The sequence below is a fragment of the Nomia melanderi genome, chromosome 5 (assembly GCF_051020985.1).
Source record: "Nomia melanderi isolate GNS246 chromosome 5, iyNomMela1, whole genome shotgun sequence".
Classification (NCBI taxonomy): domain Eukaryota; kingdom Metazoa; phylum Arthropoda; class Insecta; order Hymenoptera; family Halictidae; genus Nomia; species Nomia melanderi.
The window spans coordinates 13485263-13502004 of record NC_135003.1 but is presented as its reverse complement, the minus strand read 5'-3'; the positions used below and the strand labels follow the sequence as shown (position 1 = coordinate 13502004).

The following is a 16742-nucleotide window of genomic DNA, read 5'->3' as shown; positions in this document are numbered from 1 at the left end:
TGACTGAAAACGGCTTAAGGAAATATTATTCAGTCAGTTAAAAGTTAGCCGCAAGAAAAGAAATTGAAACTCCACTCCGTTGAAACTGAACATCTCTTGTGCCATTCGAGTAGACAAAAAAAATAAGGTCAATGTTCGCTATTGTTTAAACTTCAAAGCAATCAGCTTGTAACACTTTATACGGTTCACCGAGTACGCGCGACACTGCGGTCGAGTTGCAGGTGAATTTTTGCTCTCGCAGCATCTAAATTTCCATGCAGCTGAATTCGCACAGTGTTAATGTAACAATTATCTGAACAATGTTACACAAGTGTTGAGCATATTTGTCTAACATCATTCGCCGATCCTCATCATTGCAATTTCTACAATGCTCACGTGCTTTATGTTCCTCGGTAAATAAAAAACGACACGTAACACGTATCTCTTAATTACTGAAGATCTCTTCGAAGGTTTGAAACATTGTAATAAGACATAACAGCACGTATTTCTACAGTTTGAATTCCTTTGTCGCCTTTATAGTCTCATATCGAATTTCACAAGCATTTGATAAATATTTCAGTCGCTTTTGATCGATGCACTCACGGAAATATGTTAATCGTCTAATTACCAAGCTCTAACTGAACATCAGTTGTTCCACGAACGACGGAGCAAACCGTACGGTAAATGTCCGTGAATCGAGTGTTAAAGGTTAAGGATTAATCGAGGATAAACGGCGAAAATATTCGCAATTAAGCAGGTGCAATTACGCAGCGTAGGAAAGAGTCGCGGGAGAAACAATTGTACATTGCCGGTAAATGCTCGGCGATGTATGCATTTCGATAAGATGCACGTAACACGCGCGGAATTAATATCGTGCCATTACGCAGAATATATATTTATCGAAGTTAAACGATAAATCCTCGCCAAGGCGATGAGATTCTGTTCCCACGGCGGCAGATTCGCATCCACGCGACCTTCACCTTCTTTACCAGATCGGTAGAAAACCGTTCTTTATGGCGCGGAACAGACGATGCAACTCGGAGATTACATTGCTCGCCGGAGAACTGCGAAATCGCTCTCGAATGAACGTAACAATGTTCATTTTAACGCGAGTTGCGTGTTCATTACTCTAGCGGTCTATTTCGAGGCGACCCGATAATAACAATGTTACCACAAACATAGTAGAACTAACTTTTTCGCCGCGGGCATTCATATTAGTGTCGTTCGCGTATAACTGGATCACCTAGATTTTACATACGAATGTAAACAAGTGAATTTTCAGTGGAACCTCGTTCGAATTATACAGCAGCACGCCCATTATTAGGAAATTAGAATATTATCATAGTAAAAGATCTGTTATACAGAACAATGCAAAATAAGTGAAACGCGTATCAACCCTTTGCACTTGGAAGTTTCTTACTAGAAATATTTAACATTGTTCAAGGAAGATGATGTTCTTTGAAACTCGAAAGGAAATCACAAGTGCATTGAGGAACAAAGCTATTTTATTACAATGTTTCACGTATCGAGATTATACAAAGTTCAAAGTTCAAAGAAAAAATTCTAAACGGCACGATCGATCCACTTGTCTTCCTAAGCGAGTAAAAAATAAACAATTAAAAAGAAAACTGATAAGTAGACTCATCTCACCCGGAATTAGCCTTATAATTATTTTTAAACGTTGCCAGCGATTATGTATAATTGATTTCCGGATTAACTGAATTCACCGTGACATTTACATTCGGAAAATTTCAGTCGGCACGTGGGGAATCATTTAGTACACGGTTCACAAATGGTCGAGCTTCGAATTGTCTTACGTTCGGTGTACACCAGCGCTATCCGCAAATGTAATCGTTTCACGAACGGTCGCGAAGTGTTGCGCAACAGATACCGTACTCACAGAAACGCATTAACCTCTTAGCTACGGTGCCGTCTTTTAATGTGTATCTACATTATGTCTGAAACAGCTTGATCACGATTATACTCGTCAAACGCAGATTGCTGCTTTTGTAAAACTGAATTAAATCGTAGAGACATAACGCTGATTTTGTTTAAAAAATCAACAATGTATGTACTCGTGGCAAACATTCTCGTTTCTTCGCGACGAGTATACTCGTCATTCACGGTTAGGACATTGATCTTATTAAAAATTACCAAAATTCTTGAGAACCTTAACACTTCCGTGGTTTTTGCTGTGTTTAATGTTTAAATCGCTCTCAGTAAATGCAAAAACAATTAGTGTATAAACAATAGAATAAACATGGAAATAAATTGAAAAATGGTGAAATTACGTCGAACTGAACTAATACCAGTTCGAACGAAATATCACTTGTAACGCAGATTTCTATCGTGGCCGCCATTTATTACGCACTATCCGATGTTCAACAACGGAAATTAGCGAAAACTCATTGCACGGTTCGAACACATTGTAGTCCAATTGAAATTGTTTATCAGAGTTCGTGCACCACCGGTTACGTTATTGCTTAATACCGATCGCATTGCTATTCGTAACACAAAACAACGCGTCGTTATGATAACAGGCTTCAATAGAGGGCAACTGGAATAATGCATTCTTCTTTTCAGGCTATTCGTTGATTAGCTTATCGATTGCGCATGGTGTACGGCCGCAACAATAGCTAAGGTCAATCGGGAGTGTACCGTTATGAATTTCGCCTTAAGCCTCACCGTCGACTCGCGGCCCCTACAGCGTTTCCGTGGCGGCCCGACATCTTGATTCAGGACATCGGCGGACGAGAAGACCAACTGGAGTAAGGTCGGTGAACCGCGGCTAAAAAAGTGTGTCGATGTGTTAATTAAACGAACATAACCGATTATTGCTTAACACGGCGAGCCCCTGAATCGCCGGCGAAAGACGAAAAAGGAACGCTCGGGCACCGGTCGGCCGGACTACACGAGAGCCAAGAGAAAACGTAAAAATCCACGTTCGTGATAGATAACAGTATCTCATTCGTGTAAAACTTCGATTTCCCATTTATTCCTCTTCTACTGTTTTTCATCGCTTCCGCCGCGGCGCTGATAGTGCACGCGTCACGTTTCGATACGTCCGAACGTCCGACGTTCCGTGAAATTCATCACGCTTTTATGCATCCGGCACCATTGACGAAGCGAACCGTTCGGGTAATTAAATTTACAGTGACAACGGTCACGTATTCCCCTCAAACTCTGCGATGAAATTACAGGATCCTGAAGTCTTTTATAAACTATCAATCTTCAAACTCATCGGTTTTTAGACGTTCGCCATCGGAACTCTTGCAGATTTATTAACCAGTTAACTGTGGAATTTAGTTGGAAAAACCTCTCGTTCTGCGCGCAATGAAATAAAAAAATGGAGCGTGCACTCGTCGAAGCAAAGAATTACGTGTTTATGTGAAAAAATGAATTCATCGCTGAAAGAATTAGTATCAAGCTTTACGACGACGTGTATACTCGTCGAAGACCGTTAACTGGTTAAACGTATTGCTGGAAATGGACAAGGTTGTTTTTCAGTGGAAACTTTATATCCAAAGACTTATTTCAAACAAGTGGTACCAATAATAAATCTAGATCACCAAATCCGTTTAGAGAAATCCTGATGGCAATTAATATCGTACATAAGATCACCGTGACAAACAGAACTACTCCTTTCAGCCATTCACAGACAGTCGAGCCTGATATGATTTAAAGTCGAAGTGGCCTTGAACGTCCGGTTCATTCTATTTCAACTTTCAACCGGTACTAATTGTCGAGCGTAAGCTTGTTACGTCCAATCTTATCGGTTTCGTTTAACCAGTTAGCTGTTCTCGACGAGTATACTCGTCACGAGGAAACAAGGTTTCGTGTAAAAGTATACTCGTCTAAAAACAGCTAACTTACTTTTCACGGCATATTTTAGATACACACTTTATAAAGAGGTCGTAACAGCTAACTAATTAACCCGTTTGCATCACAGCTCGGAATACCCTGCTAACTTCATAGATCCGAGACGTTTAACTGGCAATAGCTCTTTTATTTTTGTTTCTACTTATAAATTACGTGCACTAATTAAAACAAGAGAACTCTATATTTGTAGAGTAAATAAGCTTAAACGTTTGAATGCTAAACATTCTCCGTTACACTAGCTAAAAGTGCCGCTCTATCGGTTCGTAGAATCTAATGAAGTTTATTTATTTGTATTCCTTCTAATTACCTACTTTTATCTTTGTTAATTCGCGCTTAGAAGTGGAAAACAGAACGATTGCGTTATTTACGATTTTTTAATGTGAAAACAGGGAAACGTAATTCAGGTGAATTCAAATGAAATATTATTTAACTGTCATCATTAATTATACTGTAGAATATTAATTATTAATAGCAATTCTTAATAATAATTCATTACTATCAATTACTAACTCATTATCGGAAGCTAACTTTACATCAGATATGCCAAGAATGTGTCTTCCTTATCAATAAACTATTAACAAGGTATAAAACACATACCAATCAGTTGAGAAATAAATCGTAAATCAATTCTTAACAATAATTCATTACTATCAATTACTAACTCATTATCGGAATCTAACTTTTACATGGGATATGCCCAGAACGTGTCTTCTCAATAAACCATTAACAAGGTATAAAACACATACCAGTCAGTTGGGATATAATAAATCATAAGAAATAAATCAGAAAGCAAGGGGTCAACAGTCTAACCTTCACATTGTATCAATTCCATTGTCTCCGTAGATGCGAAATTAACCTTGCCCAGGGATCAACGAGGATGGCACAACGAAATAACGATGCATATCTTATCCTGCGAATGCTTCCAGCAGAATCGAACCCTCTGGCCTGTCTCCAAGGAGCACCAATAGAAAACGACGAATAAGGAACTGCCATTAGAAAAGATTCACAGTCGGTGAATCGACATTCTTGGACGATCCTAGGCATTCCTAGGCATTCCTCGGGACAAAAGAGGACCGCGGGGACACGCTTTCGCACATAAATTGCGAGAGGTGTGTCCCACGCGTAGATAGGACTGGATGAGGCTTCACGAGCGACACCTTTTCCACCGACGGTCGGTTTTCTACGACAATTTAGATTTCCCTGACAGCGGCGCGGTTTTAACGTCGCGCTAACGGTATCTCCGATCTTCGGCCAACATACGTATGCATATTCAGGCCAATGCTCGCCGCCGGTACTTTCTTTTCCCGCGTCTCGTGATTCCGCGGAGGTCTTGCCAGAGGTCTTTCCAGCTGTCAAGGTTATATAACGCCGTATCATCAACTTTGTCGTTACATGTTTACAAACAGTTTATTTTAAGGCGATGGCCCGTGCGCGTTTCGACGTAGACCTTAATCTCGAGCGAGAGATGCAGTTCAAATTTCATTCCGTTTTAACCGTTTGAGTAAACAAATCTTCTGGCTGTGTACCAAACATGCGGAAGTGATTGGGTGTGTATGGAAAAAGTTAATAAGATTTAACACTCCGGGTTGTTTTGTGATCTATCAGCAACTGCAACTAATTTTTATAGCATTCCCAGCGAAAATGAGAAATGCTGCATTTCTTCGATCTTTTATTTTACTTCTCAATGCAAAATTTGGATGTGCGGAGAATCTAATAATTTTAGGGTAGTTTCTTTGACACTAGAACTACCGAACAGATGCTTCCTAGGGGAATGAGTAATGAAATTGATTTAAAAGTACGCAAACTAAATTATAAATCGATTGAAATCTCAACAGAGACAATATTGGAGTTTCTATAGGGAAATTAGGAAATCTGATTGAATTACTGACTAGTTCTAGTGTTAAGATTCATTGAAATATTTTATATCATAACTGGTGCAATATTGGCGCCTACAGAGTTCAAAGGGTTAATAGCTATCTAATGAGATCACAAATATTGTGTTGTTACAAAAGAAATATCAAAAAGTAACATTTATGCAAATAAATTTACTTTGATTTATTGCTTGAAAACATAGTAAGAAAATTATAGCGCTCCTCAGCACTCGAACGGTTAAAAATCGAAGTTCCGCTCTGATCGGAAGCTCTCGAGTGCCGATTACAAATCTGACGTCCGTTTTTCTTTGCAAGTTTTTGAAAATATAGTTGGGAAAACAGAGTTACGATAGGAAATCGATTTTCCTAACGAATGTTGGGAGAAATAATACACTTTGGATGTTTCATGCCTCTTTTCGTTGTCGGTGTATTCTATTTTGCACTTTGCCGTGTTTCACTCTCGGTTTCTGAGAAATTGAATTGTTAAACTTGTTGAACTACCTTGAAATCGAGGAGAATATTCTCGCAGCAATTTTTCGGGCATTTTTTTCACCGTGAAAAGCCACGGGAAATTTAACTACGCCGTGCAACAGGGAAACCCTTTTCGCACGGAAACCATCAAAGCAACCTATAACGCAGTTTTTATTTTCAATTAAAAACACGACGTAGTTAGCCGACACACGAGGCACGGCCAGTGCTTCTCAGTTACGAGAACTCCTGAATGTTTTACACGTGAAATTCTATTAACTCGCTTCTGCGCTATATTTGTTGTTTCGGTAAAATGTTTACAATGGACTTTTACTTTGGCCTACGTTCCAAATGGACGTTTGTTATGTTTACTATGTTTGCTCGTTATTTTATCTACTGGAGAACTAGTGAAAATGTCGTCAACTAAGTAGATTATACTTGACAGTTCACGTTAATGTAAAAGTAAAAATATTCAAAGAGAAGCTTGCATTTAAGGAAAGAAGGAAAATATCGAATAGAATGGTATAAATATTAATAATTAAGTATAGTTTGACTTCATTCATATGATATTAATATTATTTCCGAAAATAGAGCGCAGCTCTGAAGGAATAACGTTTCACTCCTTTTTCTTCACTCGTTTCCTCGCGTAGAATCCTTTATTTTTTTAGCACGCCATATAAATCGGTGTACGATCGGTAACCACGATCAAATATCGGATTAGAGTACGTTGTCTATGTAGCGCAGCGTTTTATAAAACTAAACAAACACGAGCATCGCCTAATTTTATAATGTTACATCTAGGACACGTGTCAGCTTCGCTACGAAAGCCGGCTGCAGGAAATGTTCAACGACTTTTTGCATGTCCACGGCAAACGAGACTCGTTCACCCACGTGTATTAATTGAGTCTGTTAACTAACGCTCTACTTTTAATGATAATCGGTCGGCCAACGCTCTTGGAAAGCAGAGTCGGATGGAAGAATGGAGAGAAACGGTGTGATCCTTGTGGACTACTACCAGGTTTGTCGCATGGATCCTGTTGAGCCTTGTCAATGATATTCATAATTTATGTCTATTCAGATTTTAAACCGGTATGTGGATAAGATATTAATGAAATAAGGGTCGAGAGGAGGAGTTGACAGGTTTGACGAGGTTCGATCGAACGTATAACAATTAATTAAAATATCAGTGATCCAGTGCGATTGTGGTGAATGAAAGGTTTTAACATTTACAAAACATTCGTCTCTTGTAATTTGTAATTTGTAATTTTTAATTTGTAATTTGTAATTTGTAATTCTCGACATCTTTCTCAAACAGAATTTTCAGTTCTTCAATCCCAAAATGAACAAATAAATCTATATTATGAATTAAGTCTTTCGAAATGCAAATGTCAATGTAAACACTTCAAAAGGTATATTATAACAAATATTTATCACTAACTTCATTTAATTCGTAACTATCTCGAATCTACTCATTCCCAAACAAGAGAACAACTATTTCACAAGTTTTTCCTTAGTTCTTAAAATCTTCGATATTAACTGTAACCACATTACCATACATAGTACAAATGAATCGTTTGACAATGACGCTATAAACTTCTATTGCAAAAGTATCATTGTAAGTACCTCTCTCGAATAAGCAAATTTTTGTTGTATGCACTTCACAGAGGAAGAGAGCAGTTTAGGATCTTCACTCGTCAAGTTAAGTTGAATCACTCTAATTAGCGTGAAAGGTCTGGCCGCACAGCCGCAATAAAAGAATCGGGCCTGATAAACGAAGGAAATGACTGACGTTTGCAAATATTCTAATTGGGCTTCGCTGAACGTTCTTTTCCGAGCATAGTTGAAACCTGTCTTAAACTGGGATAAGTCGAATTGGGTCGATTATGCGCCCCGCTATCGTAGACGTCTCGCGTACGCATACCGAGACGTACGGTCGGTACACATGCAAAAAGTCAGCATCGGTATTGTTGGGAGTGGCTTCGTAACAACGTATAACCAAAGTTTATCGAGGCTATCCCGTTAGGCTACGGTCGCGGCGACCGTTTTATCGGAGATCAGCGACGCGTATTCCTCCGTTCAAAAGTGCGTCCTACCTTCCCGACTTTTTAAACGGTCGGAGACTGGATTGTGACACGCGCTACATCTTACTATCTCGGCACGTCGTACATCATAGTCGCGTTTCCACGGCTCTGTCAAACCTTTCGTTGCGCTTCGATGCGGTCGCTGCTAAGGAAAAACGTGATCCGCGCGTGGGATTATTAATGTACCTTTTGGTAAATGTTTTGTTTTTGTAGAATTGTGAGATTGTAGTATTGTAAGGTTAGAATGTTTTGATATTATAGTAATAGAATATTATAAAATTACAATATTTCAATATTAGAATGATAGAGTATTATAAAATTACAATATTTCAATATTAGAATAATAGAATATTATAAAATTACAATATTTCAATATTACAGTAATAGAATATTATAAAATTACAATATTTCAATATTAAAATATTACAATATTACAATATTTCAATATTACAATAATACAATATTATAAAATTACAATATTTTAATATTACAGTAATACAATATTATAAAATTACAATATTTCAATATTAAAATATTACAATATTTCAATAGTACAGTAATAGAATATTATAAAATTACAATACTACAGTATTACAATATTACAATACTACAATATTACAACATTGCAGTATTATAAAATTACAAAATCAAAATATCATGAAATTACAAAATTGTGAAATTACAAAGTCAAAATATTATGAAATTACAAAATTGTAAAATTACAAAGCCAAAATATTATGAAATTACAAAACTCTAAAATCACAAAAATTGCAACTGCAAAAGACGGTACAGTCCCGTTCTCACTTCGGAGCACAAATCTGCACCCCAAAACTACAAAATTTAGACTACCCTTCGAACTTCTCGAATCAATTTAACTTTTAATTTGAGCATTATAAAATGCAGAGTAACACTAAAATTACCATTATCAAATTGTGGTGCCACAGGACTGTATCAAAAGGATCTAACAGAATGACCATTTCAGGGTGACCGAGCGAGTGGAAATTTTTGGTGTCTTAGATCTCGGGGGCAGCGTGTCGTTGCACTCTGGTTGGAAAATTTTCCAATATTCGGGTTCCATGATAATGCTGTATTAAGTCCGTCGCTATATCTGGCCCATGTAAATCGTATGACAAATCTAAGCCGGTTTTCGCTACGACTGACATTACTGTGACATTGGACTTCGTGAATTTTTATGATGTCCTCGGCGAAGCATTAGGGGAGGCTTCTGACCACATTCTAATTAGATTTCCAGGAATACACACTCATAAGTTTCCACGGTTATGTCGTTGACCAGGCGAGATATCTGAGGTACCCTTTGACGATTGGTTGGTAAGTTTAGAAGAGGAAAGGTATATACGCAGACTAAAAGATGGCTATATCCGGTCTACGTTGATATATATTCCGTTGAATCATTTATAAGAGACTGTGGAGACTATTTTCATGGGACTAAGCCATTTACCATCGAATGATAATATTATAAATATCTCAGATAGTTAAGATAAATATATGAAAATATGAAAGTATTATATTAACACATTGCGTACCGGTAACGAGAAATTTCGTTTTTATATAAAGACACTTACCTACGTAACTTCGCTAATTACCACAGCATTGAAAAAAATATTAAATTTCATTCGAATTGATTATCTATTTAAAATATATTACATAACAATATATCTGAGTTTTTCTACGTATATTGATATAAATTGACCTCAGTGAAAATTGCCACAAATAGATCAAATAAAATTCTTTATTCTAATTATACTAATATATATATTCTTTAATTATAATTTAAAACGTATTTTAATTATAACAGTCAGAAACAGTTGTTTTTATAAAAGCTAATCTATAAAGTAAGGAACAATAATATTTATTATTATTACTATTATTATTATTATTTATTGTTTACCATTAGTTTTACTAATTACATAGCCAACACCAATAGCGTTAATGAAACCCCACGTTGTCCTGATTTAAATAGTCGAAACTGTTACAGATTCATAAAATTCACATTAAACTAATCCTAACGATCACCCATTAACATATTGTAATTAACGATGATTTTATTCGGTGACTACTAATTCATAGCGCGGTCCTGAACATTATGTCAATATGTCACTCATTCGACATTATAACAAATGACTCGACGCGAACCTAGAGGACCAATGGAAGAGAAAGAAGGAGCAACATTTCGACTGGTTTTCCAGTCGTTGATCGATCGTGAAATCATTTCATTTGAATTTAAATTGGAGACGATGACAGATGAACACAGTGACTAGCTTCGCTTATGTAAATGTCGAATATTGGTTTCGTTCATTTACCGATTGACCTTGCGACACATACGAAATACACGCACAGTTGCATGGGCACGCATTGTGCATTTAATCTGAGCCAATTCGGTCTTCCGATTGTCTCGTAAACATGTTTCAGTCGTAAAACGATACCGATACACCCATCCCTCGATTTACGCGGAGGAAATCTCGCAAATCGAGCCTGCCAATAGAAAGAAGACAAAATATTGGGGGAAAAGTTGATGTAAATCTTGGAGATACATATTTATTCCGCACAACTCGAGAACAAAAACAATAATAATGGCACTTCATTGTGGAAAACAAAAGGAAATTCTATTCAGTTCATAGTTAACCTTTTGCACTCGACGGATGACTGTCATCGCTTGATTTGATTTGCAAAATTTCATTGCTTTGTACGATGCATCGATACATGGAATATTGAAATAAAATAACTTTCCTTCTTTTATACATGTTTCCTCATTAATTAAAAGAACATCGTCTGCTCATCAGAGAATATTATATCTAGTGAAAGACCTTCGAGTGTATAATGGAATATTGAAGTAAAATAACTGCCCTTAATTTATATCTGTTTCCTCATTAATTAGTTTCAAAGAACACCGACTGTATCTCTTCGGAGAATATTGAACATTTCTAGTGAGAAACTTTCGAGCGCAAAGGGTTAATTCTCATATTTAAACTCGAATTATAAATTGAAAGGTTTCCAACGGCGCACTAACGACGTAGCTCGTTAATATATTGTGCAAAAAGAGAATGTTACCATCGTAGACATCGAAAAAGGTCCGCAGTGTACCGTAGAATTATACTGTAAACTGTATCGAACGATAGAAGGAAGTTCTGCATGAACGTTAACGGTGTTTCCGAATATCATTATTATACAATTAGAAAAATAATGGAAACGCATGATTAACACATTGCGTACCGGCTAATTTTCAGAAAATTGAATTGCGCGTATCATCATCGTCACTGTGTACAGAGAAACTCAAGTATCACATTTTTGTATAATATATTCTAAATAAATAATCAGTTCGGAACTATAATATTTTTTTAAATGTAATTAGCAGAGTTACACAGCTAGGTGTCTTTACATATACACGAGATTTCTCGTTATCAGTATGCAATGTGTTAACACTATAAATATATTAATATATTTTCAAACATCAATCAAACCAAAATTTGTAACTTACGAAGAAGAATAAGGAATTCGATTTTGTAATTTCATTCTGGATTTGTGTTATACATTGTTAGCAATTAAATGATAGACCAAAAATCCTACATTACTGCCCGGCGCACGATGTGTTATGTATATGTGTTATATATATAGTAGTCAAGAATCATAACTTCCGATGGATTGAAACAAATGAGTGGAACAGCTTCATACGAACCGCAAGGTGTTAATTAACACCCATGTAAGTAGACGGCCGAGAGAAATCCCCTTGCTGCGCGCTAATTCTACCGTGGATAAACAAACCCAGTTATGGTAGAAACCTCATTAACGTGGAAAAGATTCATTGTTTTTACTGACACCTTTCGAATGGTATCGGAGGCGTGGAAAATGTGAAACTCTTTCGAGCATCGCGGAATGAATAAAACGTATTTTCCAACGTGCAATTAGAGGAGAAGATGTAAACGTGGATTAGTATACCTGGTTTAGCTTCAAGGATTGGTACCGTTCCTTTTGACTCGAACAAAAATGTTCAATAGTGTATATTAACTAGATAATAATTTAAAGAAAGAATTGTGACGCAGATAATTAATAATTCTGCCTTATTAACTTTGCTACGAAAGAATAAGTGAAACGCTGAAGTTTCCAGTGTCAATCGTGTTCATAGATGAATTATAATTTACAAGATAACGCGAACAAAAATGTTCAATGGTGTATATTAACTAGATAATAATTTAAAGAAAGAATTGTGAAGCAGATAATTAATAATTCTGCCTTATTAACTTTGCTACGAAAGAATAAGTGAAACGCTGAAGCTTCCAGTGTCAATCGTGTTCATAGATGAATTATAATTTACAAGATAACGCGAACAAAAATGTTCAATGGTGTATATTAACTAGATAATAACGTAACGGAAGAGTTGCAGTGAAAATAATAAATAATTCTCCCTTACGTTCTTATGTGTGTCGTTCGATTAACTTTAATTTTAATTGGATCTTCGAAGGTCGATTAATTACAAACAGAACGGTGACAAGAGAAATGCTCAGCGTAAAGAAGTCGACTTAGTTAACTGAACCGTGAAATACATTTACGTTGGAATGGTAAGAAAATGTAATTTCAGTTACTACGTTTATGTAGCCGGCGCTGGGACGTGGAGTATAATGAGATGCGTCGTAATGTGTAACATACACCGTTCATGTCCGAGCGCATTTATTACGTCCGTAAAACGGGTGTCCCGTTATATAGAAATGCCGGCGGGAATGTTAATGAGATAAATTGATCCGATAACCCTTCCGAGGGGAATCATCTTCGTTTTTTTACCTCTCACCTGTCCGGAGAACCGTACGCAAAAGGGAATCAAAAATTCATCGGCTTTTCTAAACGTTCCACGTGGAAATTGGATTTCAGAGGAGCCTTGGGAACTCGTTACAACGAAATTGTGATTTTGACGAGCTCAAACGAAGTTCACTTTAAATGGCACTTTCGAAACGTACTCTGAGGTGTTTGATAAGTACAGTGACACGTTGATTAGTGATTTAAATAAAGTGATTATTGATATATTATTTATCGATAAATATTGTTATTTATTAATATCGATATTAGTGAAAATATTGCCGACGAAACGTATACTAATGACTTCACCGTAACGTGTTTCACTTCCGTAACTAACACGCAAATACAGTAATTTAAAAGCGGCTCGTGTCTATGCATTAATTACTTGTATGTGCCATGCAAAATGCTCGTGTACTTGCTCTTGTTGATTTACACATTTCAATAATATTCGTCCGTTGCTGTTACTAAACTTGATATTAAAAATAATAATTCTCCCTTATTAACTTTGCTACGAAAGAATAAATGAAACGCTGAAGCTTCTAATGGCAATCAACGTTTTCATAGATAAATTAAAATTTACAAGAGAATGCGAATAAACATGTTCAATAGTGTATATTAACTAGGTAATAATGTAACGAAAGAATTATAATCAGAATAATTAATAATTCTCCCTTATTAACTTTGTTACGAAAGAATAAGCGAAACGCTGAAGCTTTTAGTGGCAATCTTGTCCATAGATAAACTATAATTTGCAAGACAACGCGAACAAAAATATTCAATAGTGTATATTAACTAGATAATGTAAAGAAAGAATTGTGAAGCAGATAATTAATAATTCTCCCTTATTAACTTTGTTACGAATGAATAAGCGAAACGCTGAAGCTTCCAGTGGCAATCAACGTGTTCATAAATGAATGGGCCTATGTAGAGGACCTACCCATTGATCGTCGTCGCTTTATACACATTGTCGAAGATGTTCCCTCGTGTTGATCGTACGCTTTCGTCTTGCAGCACGTTATCTTGCAGCTCGAGGTTGTGGAACTGCAACGTTCTCGCATTCGAGAAGTCCGGCTCCTCGGGGCTCATTGTTACCTAGGAAGTCACCTTTCGTGCGCGAATACGGAAGTCGTCGGGTAACGCGAAGGGAAATACGTTCAGACGTTCCTAATCCTGCCTTTCGAGGACTACGATGCTCGAATGTACATTCGATTCACGTATACCGTGATACACGCACGTTATTACGTCCTCGAAGGAGATTCAGGTGTCGTCGTACCAAAGACTTGCCTTGAAATATATTCACGAGTGAACCACGCCGTCGTCGTTCACATCGATGTTCAATTTGTTTCGCGTTGCGTCGGCCATGTTTCTTTCCGAAACCCCCGAGGATGCCGATCGTCCGCTGTTTTTCATTTCCATGCGAGTTCGCATCAGTCCGATGAACGTTTTGGTGTAAACGTTGCGAACGGTGACTTGAAAAATTGAGAATTGCATTGAGAAATGCAATAAACTTATAAGAGTTGAAAAAAGAAGAGAATTTGTAGATACAGGAGTTAAAAGGAGAAGAAAATTTATAATCCTCTTAGTCGTATTTTGTTTCGTTCGCGTTCTTCGTAACGCACTGAGAAAATCCGAGCATCGCGAACATTTCCTCCTCGTTTGTTGGTCGTCGGCACAGACGTGAGAGTCTCACCGACACGTTTTTTGAGAAACAAATCAAATATTTGCGATTCGTGATTATTGAAACGAGCCATTAATCCTCCGTCATCGTCAATTATCACGGCGCCCGCCATTATATACCTGTATTGCTCAATATCTTGCCAGGAAACATCAATAGTGTAATTTTTTTCGTAATTAATCCAATTCAAAGATGTCGATACTTATTTAATATTTCAAACTTGGGAATTGGTCGAGATATCTTGTGGAATGATCATTTTTTGACCACATTAACCTAATACTTTTTATCTAACTTCAATTAGAAGGAATGACTTGCAATTACGTGAATCATCCTTTATATAAAAATTATATTGATATAAATCGAAACTTTCGGTATTGAACTGTTGCTGGTTTCGATGGACTAAAGTTATTTCTTTAATACAATACAAAAAATATAGGTATTTGCATTCATCTGATTTTTACTCGAAATGTTTAAGTAGGCTATTTGATTAAATTCCAAGGACTCTTTTATTTTTGATCATATAATTCACTGTCAGTTTTTAAGTATCATATCGCGTCTCAATACAATATTGATAGCGTTTTGGTATAGTGTGGTGCGCCGCAGTCAACCGGTTAATACTTGCATAATAAGGGTTAATAAAAGGTTAATGAATTTAATAAATTCATAACAGAAATATATGCAAGTCGTAGAATTATAGAGACCAAAATGCAATGTAATATGTCTCCAAGTGAAACTTTCTTTCGTCGAACCTCTAACATTCGACTGCATCTGAATCGAAGCATCAGGAATTCCGGTAAACCACATTCGTGTAATTATTACCAATTCACGATGACTTTATTATGATTGACACATACCGTTTGCGAATTATACGTCTCATTGTCGGTAGAAAGTTCAACGTGTGAATGCCTTTCGAAAGACATATCTGCGCACGTGTTTACAGGCATTGTTTATTCAATTAACGCTAACGTAGGGGAACAGGTTTCACCTGATGCCTGAATGCTTTGTCTCATATTATGTTTTCAATGCGACAGACTGCTTTCTTACGACTCCGGTGGAACGTACTCTCATCTAATATGTATGATTGAAGCTAACACGAAAATTATTTATACTTAATTATTAACGCTATTTCTACCGAAAGTGTCAAAGGACATCTTCTGAAGCTGTAACATGAAATTATTTTCTCGGTTGAATAATCTGTCCTCAATTGAGTTTTGGACGTTTCCTGTAGTTGACACGTTGATTGCCGACGTCATACAGCAAAATATTCAAAATGGAAAAAATATAATGCACTATTATTATTGCACGTTCACCGCATTAGAGAGCATTACTCATAATGTAGAAACATTTTCAAATAATCATCGTTTAACTTTATAATCCTTACTGGAAAAGTCGAAAAGTCAATTCAGAATATACGACTGAACTCGGAAAATGATTTTGAGATGAAATTTCAGGCGCCATTTGACACGTTCGGTGGAAATAGTGTTAACACAAAATATTTGATAAAATGAACACTGCAACGCCAAATCAGTGTCTACGCAATTAGCGGCCTTGTGATTCCATGAATCATAATAATGGAGATATAATGAATAAAAGTATCGAGCAGTTTCGACCAGTGTTTACAATTTCGTAGTTCGTTACGTTCGCCTCATTCCGAGGACATTACACGTAAGTGGGTACGTATCCCGTATATCTATTGTATCTGATTTAAATGACACGCCGGCGCGAATGTTAATTATTTCTGGGTTGAATTGTTCGACTTTGTATTCGAACGGCAAGTACCTAGATCTATTGACCTTCATCATTTTACACATTCAGGCTGTGTCGACAAACCTCTCTTGTTTACTAAGAGTCGACGCTCTAAACGTGCTTAATGCGCTCGGAAGTTATTTTATCTGCAGATTTATGAAGGCAATTCAATTGTATCGCTTCATCTCGTTCGATCTTGTTCTGTGCGTATCATATAATTCGTATAGCGGTGAAAAT

The 16742-nt window shown here is 36.7% G+C and overlaps 1 long non-coding RNA gene across 1 annotated transcript; it reads left to right on the top strand.

Moving 5' to 3' along the window:
- Positions 1 to 27: 27 nt before the first annotated feature.
- On the top strand, positions 28 to 7520 carry LOC116424643 (uncharacterized). Its single transcript, XR_004234517.2, has 3 exons — positions 28 to 127; positions 2563 to 2752; positions 4702 to 7520. It is a non-coding gene; the product is annotated as an uncharacterized LOC116424643 (long non-coding RNA).
- The last annotated feature ends 9222 nt before the right edge of the window (positions 7521 to 16742 follow it).